The sequence below is a fragment of the Hippoglossus hippoglossus genome, chromosome 10, assembly GCF_009819705.1.
Source record: "Hippoglossus hippoglossus isolate fHipHip1 chromosome 10, fHipHip1.pri, whole genome shotgun sequence".
Classification (NCBI taxonomy): Eukaryota; Metazoa; Chordata; class Actinopteri; order Pleuronectiformes; family Pleuronectidae; genus Hippoglossus; species Hippoglossus hippoglossus.
The window spans coordinates 21849848-21868722 of record NC_047160.1 but is presented as its reverse complement, the minus strand read 5'-3'; the positions used below and the strand labels follow the sequence as shown (position 1 = coordinate 21868722).

Genomic DNA, 18875 nt, shown 5'->3' with positions numbered 1-18875 from the left:
TTTTATGATAATTTCTCTCCAGTGAATAGAGTGAATTAAAATGCTTGACAAATCAAGATATTTTATCACGTTGATGTCAAAAAATAATTTGCATGGAATAGCAGACCTCCTCATTAATTTCCCACATTGTCTCCAGTGTTCTAATTCAACCAGAGATATCAAAATTATTACAACTTTTTAATAACGTGAGCCTAAGGCTGAAATCATGGCCAACTCTTTATTGTCTCGTGGAATGAATCATCATATCACCGCACCCTGGCTTCAGTGGAAGGCCATTATCATTTAATAATATCATGTATAAAAGCTGCACCAATCACAAATCATGTGGGTGATCAGGCTGATGGGTTCACAAATGATTTTCAAAGCCGGGGGGTGTGTATTGTGCTACTCGGTATTAACAGTAGATCTACAGTGTCTCTGAAATCTTTAACCCAGCATGTATTGAATGATATGTTAATGTTTTTTTATAGCTCTTTACTGAACCTTGAGGGATAATTTAGCACTTGAAAAGAAATTGAGGAGTAATGAAATCAAATTTAAAAAATTGTTATACAGTCATACTGTTTTCTACTTCTTAATATACAAGGAGGAATGGATGGAAGCCATTTAAAAGGTCCAGGATTTACATTTATGTTTTAGGCATCCAGCTGATGATCCTATTCAATGTGACACAGAGTAGATGAGTGGATGATGCAAGCGTCCTGCATGCTGACATCCCAAATGTTTCTGATGCGTCTGTCTTGTGGAATAACACAAGTCATGCCTATTGTGTGTCCTTACCGGAGTCTTTTTATTTCATGTTCCAGGCTGAATCTGTGTAGGCACCTATCCGCTATTCTGGCAGAAAGCAGACATGCTCTTCGCCTCTGTTCCAGTATGGTAAGTTAATCTTTTGTGTCTCTATTAGCATGAATAAATGTGTTCCTCAGGGAACAAACAGCCGGCCTTCATGCATGACTTGTTATAGATTTTGTTTACCACGTGTTAGCTTTGAATATTCTTAGAGCTATGAATAGACATGGGTCAAGGAGTACCAAACACAACCTGCGTGAAAGAGAGGCTATTCTGAAAGTAAGAATTTCATTCATTTAGAGGACTTGATATGGAAACTAAGCCGATAACAGGACTCCTTCCTTGTTGGCTTCATCTAGTTATATTTTGACAGGAATAAAGCAAACGTGGACACAGCTCAAACTGTGGCATGAATTGAACAAGCCCCCCGGAATCCATGCGCTGTGTGAGATTCCCTCTCAGAGATGGTAGTTTATATACAAAGGCACCCGCAGGTACATTAAAAGCGGGCGAATCCGTGGGGGGGCTCTTCTAAATAGGCCAGCAGAACACACTGTTCTTTTCACATACAGCTTTTGGGGATCCGCTGACAGTCGGAACAGATTGCTTTTGACATCGCTTTGTCAACTCAGCATTATAGGGAGATGTGATAAAGAATTAATGAATGTAAGAATTAAGTCTCTGATGTGCGACTGTACAACCCCTTCTGAAGGTTTTGAATCTGTAGTATTTAGGGCAGACCTGCGTGATGTATTCATTCTGTAGCAGTGGAAATATGGTGGTAGCAGTAATTCTGTACTTTCCTAACATTGTAGGATTGTAATTGCATAATTAAACATGTAAGTATCCTTGCCAGATAGAGGTGTTTCTCCGTCTCATTTTGCTGACACATTTCTGTAGCTTTGGACATGTCAGTGATGCAAACCCTGATGAAAGAACTCTGTATTTGTTGTTGAAAAGCAGCCTCAAAATGGAGGCACCAACACTTCCCTTAGGGCTAAACATGGCTACACGAGGGTTGGTTGGTCAGGATGATTGCAGCCCAGGGGCAAAACTACAGAATCATTAAAGCATCTCTCTTGCAGCAGTTCCTGACATTGTGGTTTACATGATAAGAGCAGGTCTCAGTTCCATGCCAACAACTGTGGCCATTCAGCGGTCCCCAATTGTACTGGCAGGTTAGAGAAGAGGACACGGCACAGTGGAACGGGAGGCAATGAAGCATGATGTAGCCAATTATTGCAGAATCCTTTGTTAATTATATATTTTCCCCCCGCTTTTTATTTTAAACTGTATAAGTGGTAACTGCATTGATACAGTTTTTAGTAACATCATGAGCAGGTTGTTTTATTTTAATTGGCAATACAACTAATCAAAGACGGGGGCAGAAATGTTGCTCTGGGTTTATGGGGATCCAGTAAAAGCCTGATAGCTCTGGGGAGAGTGACGAAATGGAAGCAGACGTTGCTGTTACTAGCCTGCAGTTACTGGTATTGTGGTGACAGTAAAAATGATCTATACCAACTGTAGCTTTTCAGACAGCTTGTGAGTCTTCAAAGACATGAAATGCTGAGTGTAGAACACTGAGCGGAGGTGCAGACTGTAATTTATCTTCCCCTTTTTCAAAGGAAATGACATATGAAATCCCATCTGTGCTGTTGCCACTATGTTGGGTGTGGCCAGGTCAGAATAGTTAACCACTAAAAGAAGGAGAGATCTTTCACTCTAAAATGTTTTTGACGTATTGCAGGGTGCATGGTGAACAATGTGTCTCCAAAGCTTGATGAGAGGGATTCTCATACATATTGATACAAAAAGACCAGTTCAAGTCACTTTGCATCATGAGGGATTTTCTGGGAATGAGAGGTCATATGTATTAAATTAGAGATCTAATCAAGGTAAGTTTGCTGAAAAAGATAAAACCATTCTTCTCACTGAAGCTCAATTAAGTGTTACCTGATAATATAACAAGAATGAAGCGTAGTTACTGTGTAGAAGACTATCAAATTTGCTTGGTTTCCAATATTTTGATGCAAAAGTGGCTGTGAATACAGATTAATTATATTTTTTGCATAAACACATTATGCAAAAAACTGTTTTATTTGATAAGCAAACATTCAGTATTTGAGGATTTCTTAAAGCCAAGACGACTTCTCTGGTGCCAAGATGCCAATACTGAGTGCTGAGTATATATGAGAAAAGTCAAGTAAACGTTTTACCCCCTTAAATAACCCCTATTCCACCATTGAAGAGGCAAAACATGAGATTCTCAACATGCTTTGTTTACTTCGATTGTGCAGTGGGTACCAGACATTTAATCCTTGAATTGTATCTGTTTATAGAAAATGTAATGAGTCATATTCAAGATGGCTTGTCACAGCTTAGCAACTGGAACACGACTCATCAAATTGGTGCATCGATAGATCAAACTGTGCAGATCCTAGACTGGATTCACCAACCCCCAAAAGTCCCTTTATGTGCAGCACGCTGAATGAGATCTAATTTCTAAGCAGCCATTGCGGTTTTGTTAGCTTGGTTCCAGACCTTTTGGATCACAGCCCACATCATCATTCTATTTGTTCAGTGCTTTTAAAAAGGAGCTTTGTAGGTGGGAATGCGAATGGAGATGTCATCTACCTACATTGCTTGGTATCTACATCCATTACAAAAATAACTACTGAAAGGGCAACCATGGATGAGATCAGCAAAGGCTGATGTTCATCGCTCCATCCTGTGATGAGTGATGAGACGGTTGGAAAAATGTAATTGTCTTGTGCTTTTACTGAAAATATGAACTGTTCTATTTTGCTGCTGTTGAATTAGTTATTTGAATAAGATGATTTGCATCAAATTAATCTCTTTACTGTAAAATGGCCTCTTGTAGTTACAGTGCGAATGTAAAGCAACCGTCTACTCTGCTGCTCATCATTTAGATGAATTAAACTTACTGCTTTGGCCCATGGGTCAACTTAACAAATATTTGGTTGAATATCCCCTCTCCCACTTCATTTATCATGGCAGCTTGTTTTCAGGAGCTAAATCACAAGATCCCGTTGGACTTCATGTTTATCAGCTCACCATAAATAGCCATGTATACCAACTTCTCTGCTCCATGACCAAATCATACAAAAACCTTCTGATACTAATTGACGACAGTCTCATGAGACGTTCATGCTCTCACAGGCCATTAAACTAATTCTCTTCCACCTGCTATCAACCATCAGTCACCCATCTGCTTTCATCCATATGTACACACCTCATCTCTACTCACCTTTGCTTCTTGCTCAGAATAGACACCACCACCCAGCGACACCTCACTCCCAGTTCCCCCAGTCAAACTTTAACATCGTCAGACAGTAGTTATCATCAATTCATTTCATGGTTCATTTGTTTCATTCAAAGGAGGAATCGTATCACTCTCTGTAATAGAACAGTTTGTGCCGTCATTTAACTTTGAAGGGGATTGCTGTGCTGCACATCCACAACTGAGGCCCTTTATTAATGGTGTAGACAAGATAACAGATGCCTATAACCCCTTTGATGCTGTCATTAAAATGCAGATTCCTTACAACTGAGGTGAGATTGAGCAAAAAAGTATCTAATGTGAAAGTAAAGAGAAGAAATTAATATACCTGTATCCTCTCAAAGTAAATTATGGCTGACAGACAGTGTTGTGTTTGAATGCACTATATAAGTTGTTGTTTTTTCTCATTGAGATTAGGTAACAAAATTCAGGTTGGCTTATTCGGTTCGAGTACCGTTTTCAAGAGGAGGTGAGGTAATCAATAGTGACGGGTTCTTAATGGTGTTTGATTCACATTGCAAAATGATCAAAGACCTCACACGGTGCTTGGCCTGTCCCTGTCTGAGAAGCACTTGTTTTACATTTCCCACAGCTTTTCACTTAAGTGTCCCCGTTGTTCTGTGATGCATGATGCAATTTGTTTTTCTCTCTCTGGATTGGCACACACGGCTTTGCGTGCTCAATGAAGATCTTACATTTTCCTTTGAGGTAGGTTTAATGATGCCCTGGGCACAAGCAAAAAAAGGCAGCAGTGAGATACAGACAGGCCTGGCTGGTGTTATAATCCTGTATCGAAGTGAATTTACCATAACTGCACTGCGGTGAAGACAAAACAAGAAGAGACTTCATGGCAACTTTCATAGTTCAGTTTTTGTCAAAAGATCAAAGTAAGCAAAAGGTAATACTAAGTTTTGCAATATGCACATTCCCACAGGCACAACTAGGAATAAAAAAATATAATCATTTGATGTTACCTTTTAACATGTTTGAATACATGTTAATCCTGGAGCCCACCTGGAACCCAGCAGTGACATTAAATCTGTTTGAAGCCACCTCCTGCATATACCTGCTCATGCAAAACTGTGTGTTGCATTAGTCTCTCCCCCTCTCTCTCTCTCGCAACACATCATCATCACTTTCCAACCTCGGTCCCACCAGGGGCCCAGCAGCAGCTGCAGAGAATAAGTTGCCACATCAGAGGCTCTTCCCATGAACTGACAGTCGGCACCATCATGCCATGGGGTGAGGAGGTGGCAGCGCATAAAGAGGATGCATCAGATGTGGGGATGAAAATTTATAAGACTTTATTGATTCTAGGGCTGTGAAACGTGTTGAAAATGAATTTGCCTAAATTTATTGCACATACCAACATTTTAGCTGTGACAAGCAAGTTAAATTGTGGAACACACAATGTATGAAATGTAAAGTTATGTGGTGCTGCAATTCCATTAGTCTGTATCTGACCCTGTGTAGTTTATTGCTTCATGCTGCTCTGGGCCTTACAACTATTTCATGTTTAATGTTTTCAGTCAAGTCAGCAATCTTCGCTGCAAATGTCGTGCCGGCCACACGGAGATAAGTACATAGGCTAAAACACAAGGTGTTATTTTCTCTGCAACATCTCCACATATAGCCACATTAACTGCTCGCACCATTCCTGCCACAAACTTTAGGTCTTTGCCTTTTTTTTGTCATTTTACCTTCCTTCTCCAAGTCACTGTTTATTTTTGATTATCTATATATACTCAATAGTTTATAATCTATATATAATATTTCTATAATAGGCTATAGATGGCAATATCCAGAACGAATTGCAAAGCATATAACTAGAAATACAAAATTTGTAGCTGCACGGTGACACTCCTTCACTCTTTTCTCTCTCTCATTATTTTCCGTCCCTGTGTAACAAGCGTGTCAGGGTGAGCCAAAGTCTGTCTGTTATCGTACCTAAAATGGATGTAATGAGGTAATATTTTCTTTTTATTTTCATTTAGTCAAAGGGGAAAATCTGCTAAGCTTGTCTAATGCTATTATAACATTGGGTTTTTACCCTTGGTTTCAGACGTGCTGCTCGGTTGGGAAGCAGCGTTACTCCAGCATAGTGTCAGGTAAAAGGCATTCTTGGAATTTAAGTTCATGTTGGGTAGAAAGATGGTTCAGCATATTGCTTGTGTTTCCAGCCTCACTTGAAATTACAATTTTACAGAGATTGGAACTGGCACATTTAAAGAAATCTAGCAGGTTTAATCTGCTTGGCTGCCTGAATCATTCTAAGCAGGGGGGGGATATGGTTCAGATGGCCCAGACAATGTGGAACTGTTTCTCACCTGTAACTGCTTATCAATTCCCATCCCTAATTAGAGGGTACGCAGACCAAAAGGAAAGCTGGATATGGTTAAACTATTCATCGCCACCTGGCCGTAAGTAGCACATCAGACCATTTTGGCACGAGAGACGGAGAACAGCGGGTGTGAGAAATAAAGAGAGGGAGAGGAGCCACAGGGCCAGAAAATGAAGATGTCAAAATAGCTTAAACTCAGGAATATCCTTGTTAATGTCCTCACCTTTAGAAAGTGGTTTACTTGTAGTGGTGAAAGTGAGTATTTGCCTACTTAATTCTATTTTGGGATATCTGATTATCAGTTTGGTGCCATGTGTAACAGTGTTTGCTAGAATGTATTTTACACATGAAAGTGTAAAATGATTGTTCAGAGCAAGGAGGAGCCATTGACAGGCGTGATCAGCTCTAACTTAAGAGTGAATATGCAAAGGGTAGTGATAATCGACTTCATCGATGTGACGCAGAACGGAAAATTGTATCGCTGATACTTTTTTCCTCAGATGTTAGAGCCCTGCATACCTGCTGCTTCAGCAGGGATTAGCTTTGCCAATGACAGAGTGTGGCAGTTGGGTTGGAAGTGAGTTTGTAGATAACAAATAACGCATAAATTTGAGCTCAAGTGATAACGGAGCGGAACCACAACAATCAACACAACCAATCGTGGCGAACCGGTACAGCGGAGACAGATGATGCTTTTTTTTTGTTGGAACTTTTTAAATCACATTTCAGCTTTATGTCTGTTAACACTATCACTTATCAGCGGAAATATAACATCTACTCATCAGATTGAGGCAGATTGTCTTAACCTTTAAATCCTGGCTATTTCATGCTGCATCAATTTGTGTCAGGGTTGGAAATGTATATCTTGTTGTCTATTTGTCTGCAGTAATCTGTGATACTTTTACCGCTGACTCGTTCAGTTGTCTTCAAGCCCCTTCTTTGTGGTTCTAATGCCAGTTTTGTCATTTAAGTTTCCACCTCAATAAAGTGGAGTTTGACAGCAAAGACTCAATGGCTGGCATTTGATTGACAGCAACAATATTCCAGAAGAGAGGTAGGGAAACGATGTGAATATTCAAGAGGAGGATTAATCCTTTTCCTTGTGCGCTCTTGAAGTCCTTCATGCTGTGGGTGAGGGAGGGAAAGGATTATGTTGGAGGTTTTAGTGAATTGAAACACATTGTACATTAACAATGTTGACAGACTGTTTGATTTTTGTATGAATATTTTCATTTTGAATACAGCTATTCTCACAATTGTCTGAACCAGAAGCGACCTGAGGTTTTTTTTTTTAGACACAGATGTTAATGTGAAACACTCAAATGTCTGTAAAGTTCCAGTTACTTTTCACATAGTTGTTGACTGTAATCTCAAATGAAACGTTCACTTCATTATGCCAGAGCAGCTCACCTGCCTGCCTTATGCCCAGTTGCTGCCTTTTGGCTGTACGTCTTGTGCAGTTTGATGTTTTAACAAGAAAGAAGGCAGTTCACTCAATGAACACTATTGCGTTGAACTGCAACATCTTAAATAAGATGTAAGGGCACCTCAATCAGCCGTCTACCTTCTCAGCCTGTGAAGCCATTGCTCTGTGTCTCATTTCCAGAGTATTGATGTCTTTAAGTGAGCTTCCCAAGTGCTTGAAGGGAGTGGATGCTTTATAGATTGCTTTCAGGGTGTTGAGACACAGCCGACTGGCGTAGCTCAAAGGTGAACGCTTGGTCGTTCTTTCAAAGTGAACGTAAAACTTTCGGAGGACATGATATTGATATTTTTGTCAGAATTGTGTTCTTCATCAAATTCCACTTAAATTACAGATTGTTTATAATTTACTCTCACTGAAATCTTTGTGAGAAACACCTGTACTCCTGCGTCTGTGGCAGATTGTATAATTGCATAATCAGGTGGCAGCAATGCATAAAATCAGAAAGATGCAGGCCATGAGCTTCAGTTGATGTTAGAATCAAACACATCAGATTGGGGAATAAAAATGTAATCTCAGTGAGTTTCACTGTGGCATGATTGTTGCTGCCAGGCTGGTTTGAGTATTTCTGAAACTCCAGATCTTCTGGGATTTTCATGCTCAACAGTCTCTAGAGTTTACTCAGAATGCAATAAGAAAAAAACCTTCATTGAACAGCAGTTTAGTGGATAGAAAAATGTCTTATAGACGAGAGAGTTCAGAGGAGAATGACCATACTGGACAGTTGAAGACTGGAAAATGTGGCTTTATCTGATGATTCTCCATTTGTGCGGCGTCGCCCAGATGGTCGGGTCAGAATTTGGCATCATGAGTATGAATCCATGGACCCAGTCCGCCTTGTGTCAACAATCCCTGCTGGTGGTGGTGGTGGTGTAATGGTGTGAGGAATGTTTGCTTTGCAGACCTTGGTCCCCTCCATACCAACTGCTGCTGTTTATATGCTGCAGCCTATTTGAGTATTGTTGCTGACCATATGCATCCCTTTATGATCATAATTTAGCCATCTGCTAATGGATACATCCAGCTTGATGGTGCAGTGATACAAAGAAACAGTCGTCTTAGACTGGTTTCATGAACACATCAATGCATTCACTGTATTTCAAGGGCCTTCCCAGCCACTGGATCTATAGATATCTACAGGTAATTATATAGAACATCTAGTGGGATGTGTTAGAAAAAGAGATTTGCGGCATCAATGCCCCGCTGGGAAATCTGCGGAGATGATGTGATGCAGTCATGTCAACACGGAGCAGAATCTCAAAGGAATGTGTCCAACATCTGAACTGAGTCTCAACAGTTGTAGCAAAGCGTTAAGTAGATGTGGAGAAGATTAATTCTGCACTTTCAACAGTTGATCTTTTTTATTCTCTGTAAACATTTTTCTATATTCTGTTAAATGTATTGGATTTTCGTTGGGTCATTAATTATTTTGTTGTGGTAATTTAAAAGAAGCACAGATGTTAGGTTAACTCGAACAAGGATGGAGCAAATAAGCTGCCACCTGGTCAGTTACTCCAACTGGACTGAATTCAACATGGCTAATCTCTTGAGCATACATACACATACAATCTGGCAGAAGTGTGATCTAGAGGAAGAATTATGGTCTTATTCCAACTGGATAAAGACTGACAGTGATTAGAGAAGAGAGTAGAAAAGAACTGCTCGGATAGAGAAGCAGGGAGAGTGCTCTGAAGAGTGTAGGCAGCTGGACTGCAGTAATTAGTCAGAGACGCCATTCGTGGTTAAGGGGCAGCTGACCCCTGGCCTTGCTTGCTTAGAAGAATGGCAGAGGTTCTTCCCTCTCTCAAATATGACTGTGATTAACATCAGCAATTACCTGCAGAAATTGCATCCCCCTTTTTACTGTTAGACAAAGAGAATCGAATGGCCTGTGAGGTCTGGAGCCTCAACCACAATCGTCTTTCTTTGATTTACAGTTCACTCTGGCCAACATCCAAACAATCATTATGGACACTCATTACTAACTCCTGGATAACAAATTTAAAATATATGCATAAGTGTGTTAGCAAGAGATGGGATTTACAATAAATCCTGCGGTTATTTCGATTTGTTAAACCCATAACAGTGACACGACTGTTGCTTATTTCTCCTAAGCTTTTGTAAAACTATATTGAACAGAGGGAAACCCATTAAGGTATTACAATACAATGCAGTTTTAAGTAGGGCAGAAAGCCCTTGTTTTCCACTAATCCAATTTAAGGAGAACAGGCAAAAAGTAGAAAATATCATTAAGAACTTTTAATGTCTAAAAAGAAGAACCATGCATGAAGCAATACATCATTACTTAAAGAAATATTCTCTGCAGAAAACATTGCATCTATATTCAACCCTAAGAATTGTGAAGCTTCAAAAATGAGCTCTCTGATCTTAGTATCTATGTCTTCTGTCCTTTATGGTTGAGCTAATGAGCTAACCCCTTGACACCCTGTGAATTTGTTGATGTTTACCTCCTCAGAAGTTGTAAAGGTGAGCGAGCCGGGTGAACTATGCACATTAATGATGTTACTTGGACAGCAACTACTTACACTGACGCATTTGGCTCCTCATTTGGTGACGGTGTCAGCAGCCTCCCAGCCATTTGAGTGCCCATGCTAGACTGAACTACCATAGAGGTCCCCCTGAAAGTCCCTCTTGTCTGGCAGTGTACGCGTCGGTGTCAGTGAACAGAGGCAGGAAAGCTTTACATTTGTTTTTCCTTTCACTTTATACCGGGGAGATTTACACGAGTATCTTCGTTTTGAGGTGAGATAGAAATGCTTTTATCAGCCCCTGTGTGGGCTAACCCGAGATTCTTAAGATCAAGCTGGTGTGCTGGGAGAGCTGGTAGAAATGTCATCGTTACCCAGGGTTTTGTTGTTCCGTCAGTGGTCTACCGGGGAATATACTTGCTGATTACAAGGACCCCTGTGGCTTCATTCAGAGCAGAAAGTATAAAACTGGAATGAAGCAGCCATATCGCAACAGCTCATATTCAAGAGCACAGCAGTGCTTTTTTTTTTTTTAAGGTGAACAAGAAATCCTCTTCTCACCTCCACTGTGTTCAGATTTCTCGCCATCGTGTGGAAATTCATCAGTAAACAAAGTCTGATTCAAAATGTAATATTCAAATGTAAGTGATGGGTAAAAGTTGTAATTCCTTTAACATTTATGCGGCATAAAAACAGTATTTATTTTATCATTGTCAATTTTCTACATCTTGACTGTATAGGGATTTTATTATCGTCTTGAGGATTATAAATAACCTTACCAACGGGTTTAAGGTAGAATATACCTTGCTATTCTCAAAAATGTACTGAAACCTTCGTGACTAACTTTGAGCAGGTGGTGGAGACATGATTTGTATTTGCACCTTTGGGAACAAGGGGCTGGCAGAGATTGAGAGACAAGTGTCGTCTACTGAGGGCAATAAATCTGAAAAAAGAGAGACAGAATGTGAGAGGAGCTGCAGTGGCAATTATTAGGTGTAAAAAAAAAAGGAAAGATATATATCATAAATGTATCAGGGGGGGGCACAGAGACGCCTGCAGCTATTCGTCTATGATTCACACCCCACGTTCTCTGAATCAATTCAACTACGCCATGAACATCAGGGTTGGTTTGGAAAACTGGAAACGGGCCAATCAGACCATTTATCTAAAATGAGGCGAGTTTGATGTGAGGACAGACAGTGTTGCTGAATCATTTTGATTAACCACCAAAATAGCTGCCACTGATGTGAAGCGTTCTGATGCATCCTCTATTGATGCTATAATAGATGGTATATTTTCTGGATGTTTATTTTTCTCTATATATCACACATTGCTGTGATTGGTTGTCAGGGTTTTTCCTGTCTAAAATTAGGCGGGGTTGGTACTGGGCTACCATCAGTACTGGGGGACTGTAGTAGTTTGTTAAATATACAAACTACTACATTCATGGTGTATTCATTAAAACACAACGGACTAAATTATGAACATATTACAGTTTTTCTTATACAAGGACAACTGCTCACAGTGGTCATGGCCAAATTAATCACTATAAGCAAATGATTACTATACCTGAATTACGTAGCTTCTGCATGATAGTCCCCTTAAGGGAAAGGTAATGGTAGTTTTAAGATAAGACACTCTCTGGATCAACACACTGCTTTACCAGGATGCCTAAGATATTTTTTTACAGGTCATCCAAACTCTTACAAGTTAATTATTAAAATGAGGAAAGTTCAGTTAGTTTTTTAGAGCACCATTCCCTCAATGCAGCTGTAATATTAGTCATGTTCTCCGACCGAGCAGGGTCAGAAATGATTATACTTTGTGGCTGGATAATGAGTTGAAAGGAATGAATGGCAGAGCCAGCTAGCATGCTGAGCTAGCATGCTGAGATGCAACGTAAATAAGTAGATACATGGTGCAAAGTGCTGGATCCCTTCCAAAATGTACATGTAGAAATGAAAAGCAAACATTGGGAATAAGCTCATTTAGTGTGTGTTGGAGGTTTTAGTCTTTGTCATTAATTGCCTAACATTTTCAACAGTTTCTATATGTAATTTGTTGGTTTTGGTCCATTCATAAGATTTCTTGAAACTAAGATATAGAAGATCAGCGTACTTACAAATGCATATGATGCATCGTCTTATAGAAAAAAACATAATATCTTTAAAAGCAGTTGGCAGATCAAAAGTAATTAGCTTTGATTTACAGTAAAACTACACTGAGCTATTGCAAATGAATTACACAGAAATACATTTAGTAATTTACACTTAATATTTCTCGTACTTGTTTTAGTTAGTTCAACATTTATTTGGTTACATTTTATGAATTTTGATTAAAGAGAAATAATTAACAGTGTTGTAAGCCCCTCCATACTTAACCATCAAGGTAACTCTGGGCCGTTATGTTGTTGCTTACAATCACATTATTTTGGTAAAATCCATGTTCGATTAAGTCAATATGCGAAACCAAACATTGTGTAAAGAGGGAGAATCAATGGTTTCCTCCCTATTATGACGAGAACTGGAGCAGAGCCCCATTGGCTTTCAGTCATGCTTACTATTGATTGTTAGGACCATAATTTACTTTTGTCCCAAAGCTAGCTTTTCACCCCATTACACTCAGCTCATGGCTCTTTGGCCAGAGTCGTTCTTGGTCTCCATCATCATTAACACCTGTCTGGTCATTAAAGCGAGCAGCCAGATAAAAGGGGCAGAGATTATAGATTCCATCGTTGCTCTTCTCATGGACTTGGCTAATGATTTGTGTAAAGGTCTAATGCCTCACATGGCAAAAGGCCAATCGGTACCAAAAAAGTCACAAGCTAGGACACTGGAACAAGTGTCAATGTGTCTGATTGTTTTCTACTTTCACCTCTGGCATTAATTACAAAGCAGGGTCCTTACTGGGCAGTGAGGCCTGACGTTGAGTAGGCAGTTAATTCTTAAAATGATGTTGCTGTGATGCAGGATGTGTTTACTCACCCGAAGCACATCAGGATTTCCTAAATGACACGACACATTTGATGGCACTTGATTGTACCCCTGGGCCTTCAGCCACCATCTCTGCCTTTGCTGAGTTCCACTGGAAAAAATCTTTTAGATGCTAATCTTTTGTAACTTCCCTTCCTGCATTCAATTCGTTTAACTACAAAGAATGCATTAAACTTAATATAATGTCCAAGCGATCTGGAATAATGTAATCTAATTGTAATACAATGCCCTACAATCATTGCTTTCTTTCTCTAGGAAGGGACTCATGGATTGAAAGGTAGTTAACGCTTAAAGTTATCCATGGTCTCAATCAATACCTTCCACTTTGCAAAGCAGGTCGGCCAAAATGGTAACCGATAGCCTTAAGAGTAGAGCACTGACACATCAGAAAATAAATTAGCGTCCTCATCCAGACGGATTTAGCCCCATGTATCATTCAGCAGTTGGATTGCACACGTAGTAGCTTGAGAATACCGGGAAGAAAAGGTCAAGTTTAAGGGATTACCATTTCTCTCAGCCAAATCCCCTGCTAAACAAATGGAACCCTGTGTCAGCATAAATCAAGTAGAGAGAAAATATTTGTGTTTTCAAGAAGACTAAGGAAGAGATGCAACATGATTCCAACAAAGAAAATAATAGAAAAACAGAAAAGGGGCTCGAGAACATGGGACTTATTTATGGTAGTAGTGTTGTTAAACTGCATAGATTCAGTAAAATCCCTTGTCCATACTAACACTTGAAAACGCACATTACATGAACATTCATGTAGACTCGGCATGTGCGTGCTGGTGTAAACAAGAATATTGTCGACTAGTTACATTTGCTGAGTTACAGAAAATACTCTGAACAGGAAACTACAATTGGGAACAGTAAGATTTCATCTTGCACCAACGATGAGGTGGAAGTATTTCTGACCCTAAGTGTCAGCAACATTTTGCCTTTACCGCTTGTAGTTGAGTCGGGGCTGAAACAATTGGGAAGCAAATGTGGGTTAAGCGGAGCCCAGCAGCGTTTCCAAACCACTCGGTCATAGGCGTTGGACGGCAGGTGTAAATAACTGTGTGTCATTTTAAAACCATTGCATAGTAGTGTGGATGTAGCCTTAGGTAAGGCCAGGTTTTAAACTTTACAAACAAAAACCACCATATGAATACAAGAGTTTGTAGATTAAGTGAAGAATGTTCACTTAATGCACCTTCTTATCATTGAAGAAAAAAGGTTGAGAGAAAAACTAAAAGTTAAATGAAAGGATCTGTTTTCAGTTAGCAGTTGCCAGTCATTGATTTAAAAGGTACCTTGACTTTTGGTGCAGTGAAGATTCAATCCCCTATTGATCCTGAAAGTGTCGGGTTCTTGTTAAGGAGGCCTACACCACTTCCTGCTGCAGTGTCTTAGCAGAGCCTCAGCAAAACGCAGAGAGAGAAGAGGGAGGAAGTGAGAGGAAGAGTGAAGTTACTGTATGAACATGTGTGGGTGTGAGTAAAGCAAGAGGGAAGTAATGGCACTAATACACCAGAAAAGAAGAGCATTGATTGTGAGAAAATCTTAGAGGCCATTCATGCATATGGACACAAAAGCAGGGGCAGCAATTGGCTGCTATTTACTATGAATGGGGCCTTGTTTTATATCCCCAGCACCGTCCACTGGTCTGCAGAGATTAAACAGATGCCCAGTGGTGATTCAGCTGAAACCTGAGAAAAGGCTCGACTTTATGTAAATGTCCTATCGAAGCAGTGTGATCGACAACCATGGGGTCAATAATTTATAACAATTTTCAGCTTGTAAAGTGATGCCCAAATAATTCCAGTGTTTGTTCTTGTAAATCAACCTTTGGAAGCCTGCAAAATCAATCGGTATTAGATATTCAAGTTTGAGCATATTTAGAAAGGATTTGTGTTTGTAGACAAAATGAGACTGTGAATAAAATCTGTAAACAAGTTATATCAGTGCGTTTCACAAAGATGGTTAAAAAAAAAAAGTGTTTCAGTGAACGTCTGTGTACAAAAAACAAAGCAGAGAAAGTTCCCACACTGTGTTACAATGAAGTACAAATGTTGAACTTGTTTTTAATACCTGAATCTGATGGGGCATTCACACCTAGAGTTTCCAAAGATTACCTACTGCTTTGTATTTACATGTGTGAAGAAAACATAGAGTATATTGGAGAAGATTCTGGGGATATTTGGGGTTAAGTCCTTAATCTTAGGTAAGTAGTTTTAGTTTTTTTACCCTATGTTTATAATGGATGTGAGGGATCAGGTTTTGCTCCTGTGTTGTCTTTGGTACATGTTGCTTTGAAAAGCACAGGGACTATTCTCTCCATCAAGAAAACAACTTTAAGAGAGGTTAAAAAAAAAAAACAGTAAAAAAAACCAGTAAAAAAACTAAAAATGTTTTTCCTTGAAAGAAGTGAGAATAGACAGAGTATACTTATCCCTGGCTGCTGATGTTTTTTTCCATATCAAAACCCATCATCTAAATAAAATCAATGCTTTAAAGTCCTTCATCCTTCCTGATGCACCCAGTCACCGCCACGATATTTAGACCCACACTGAAAATACTGTCTCCTTTTTCACTTTCTTCTCCGACGCCGTTGAGTTTTATGCCACTTCAGCTGTTTATCCTGGGAGCTGTGCTCTTCCTCCTTCAGGCTCGTGCTCAGACCCTTTTTTCTTTTTTTTTTTGCATCAGCACAAAATACTTTCCAACCAAGGTCTCCAGCATTTGATCTTTCCATCCGTTACACAATATGGGGAATGTTCACACATGTGGAGTATTTTCTTTCTCTTTCACCTCAAGAATTTACAATAAATTGTCTGTATACTCTATTTTTGCCATTTTGCTGCCAGTACCCATTATAAAACTTCATATACACCAGCAAGTGTTATTGGCAAGTGGCCTGTTGATGCTGCGTTATCTGATGTTCTGTAAATGTGAACTGCCAGCTGCAATATCCACCGGTGTCAACTTACCAGTGCTAACTGCAAGTAACATATGTTGGGGTTGTTGATGTCCTCCCAACTGGCATCACAAATTACTGAGGTGTGTTCACAAAAGCGGTAAACACGACCAGTGAAACGTTTCCATAGCTTTTTGGATTCACTGGCTGGGAGGCACCATTGAATTTTTGCGTGTCAATACAACAGCAGCACTTTCTATGATGAGGTTATAAAATGATCTCAGTTGATTTTTAAAACATGGAAATCAATCGTTTAGGTGTAGGTTCCTGTAACCCCTGTGGTGTATTTAGTTAACATGGATCATTTTGACACGTGTGTAAAACATAATGACATGTTTACAGCTAGCGGCGCCTGGTTTCTGGACTCTCAGACTCCCTAAGTGCTATTACAATATGTTACTTGTTAGTTATCTCTTCCTGAGAATGCTCTTTGACCTGTTAGATGGAGAGGTTCCCATCTTCAAGTAGGAAGCATGTTTCAAATTAGATGCCCCTATGTATGATGTCATTTTATCTCTAGTTTTGGGTGTAAACAAGTTCCCTATATGAATGCTTGTCCGACACCGGCGACTCAGACTTCTGCATTGGCCGAGAACGTCTCCGGGTATACCTAGGTACCCGTCCTGACCTGTAACTTCTGTGTAATAAACCTTATTATACAAGCAAGAACGGTGTCCGCGGAGATTCCTTCATCATCATCTTCAACATCACTGCTGCTTAAAATATACGACACCCCCAAAAAGAAACACTTTTTAAAACTTTATACCCTCAACCACACTTCCTGTCTCAGCATTTCTCTGCTGCATAATAATTCTGTGGAGTACGTTTTTGTTTTATAAAATAGGTGGAGGAACCAGACTGAATTAATGTTCTGATAAGTCATGTATATGTATGGTTTTAATTATTAATAACTATGTACATACTTTACACTAATTAACTAAAGGTTTTACAATCAGCACACTCATTAAAATATGCAATAATTAAGATCAGATTGATTAGTGACGTCAGAGGCCATTAAATATGGTTCTTTGCCACCAATATGTTTCTCCTGGAGCCCGAGGCTGGCCACTCTTTCCTTCACGTCCATATGAAAAGCTCTGTGAGACATAGTTTTCTTTTCGTGCTGCGCTGTCTGATTGAATACTTGGTGTTATTTTGTTTATTTCGCCCCAGTTTCCTTTGGCACAGAAGCTTTTCAAATTGTGTTCACTGGCAACTTTTTTGTAAAATGGCAATGTGCACACAAAAAAAGAACAGACAAGCAGAATAAATATAATAATCTACCACATATCAACAGGGCAATTTATAGGCTCAGTCAGCCATCTAACCAACAAATTACAAAATAAGCAACAGAAAGAAATGTCCACCCACAAAGCATATTAGCAGCTAAATTAATCAAATTGGCAGGTGAATCCCTTTGGCTCTGTGGCTCGTTTCACAAATTGCAGTGGAACAGTGGAGAGTGTGCACTATAAATACAGTAACAGTCACAGTAAACCAAACCACTTATTCACAGCTTCCCTTTTATTTCAGCTCAGTTGTTACACGTCTCCAAAAGAACACCATCAATATCTGTAAATCCTTTTAATGTCACTTATACAGTCAGAAACAAGACCAGTTGACACAAATGGTCCATGGCATGCTACGTAATACAAAATCATATGGTTCTGATGAGACTGGCACAGAGAGGACATAGTTACCTGCTGATGAATACGCAGTTGTCAAATTGTAATGTATACTATTTAATTATAGGTGAACGGTATTTAACAGTAATGCTCCTGTATAACAACTGTATAATATCCAGGAATTAATACCACAATGTTAATTGTGAAAGTGGGAATTTGATGATGTTTTGGCAGAAAAAAATAATGTTACACAACCAACTTCCACCACATCCTTTTTCTATCATTAGGAAAAACTAAAACATACATTATCAATAGAGTGGAATATAAATTTAATTTCACTAATGTATCCAACACAAAATTCACTTGTGATTCTACTAATTTCTAATAAAGAAATGCAGTTAAATATTAGTTTATTGATTATGTTAATTTCACTTTCTTAATCTAATCAAAAATAAACAGTTGTAAATCATTCTTTTGTAAAAATGCCACTTTAAATGTTTTACTGATAAAACCACTGTCTATATGTAATGTTTGTTTCCGTCTACACAGTTCAAGAACTTTCCTTAATGTGTTTTAAGTTGCAAGTTATGAAATCTAGCATCGTTATTCCTCTACGTTGTTTAGCTCCATTAAACACATCAGGTCTGTTTTTCTCCATTATTCGACGATATGAACAGAGAGCGCTCCCTTGTTCGATATGAAAGGAATAACAGAAGGCAAAAAAAGCTGCGAGTCACAATTCCACAGTCAAGCATTTCTCTTATCACATCAGCCGACAGCAATCCATATTGCTCTTGGAGATAAACCAATTGATTTCCACCCAGGACGGGGAAAATTGAATAGCTCCAAACTTGTCTGTGTAACAACAATAATGCCCCAGTTTATAAGT

At 39.3% G+C, this 18875-nt stretch overlaps 1 protein-coding gene across 2 annotated transcripts in view; it reads left to right on the top strand.

Annotated features, from left to right (window-relative positions):
• lingo2 (leucine rich repeat and Ig domain containing 2) overlaps positions 1-18875 on the top strand; it is a 191563-nt gene that overhangs the window by 33482 nt on the left and 139206 nt on the right. For both annotated transcript variants that reach the window (XM_034598527.1, XM_034598526.1), the window contains exon 2: positions 807-879. The gene's annotated coding sequence lies outside the window, so the exon portion shown is untranslated. The remainder of the gene's footprint in view (positions 1-806; positions 880-18875) is intronic.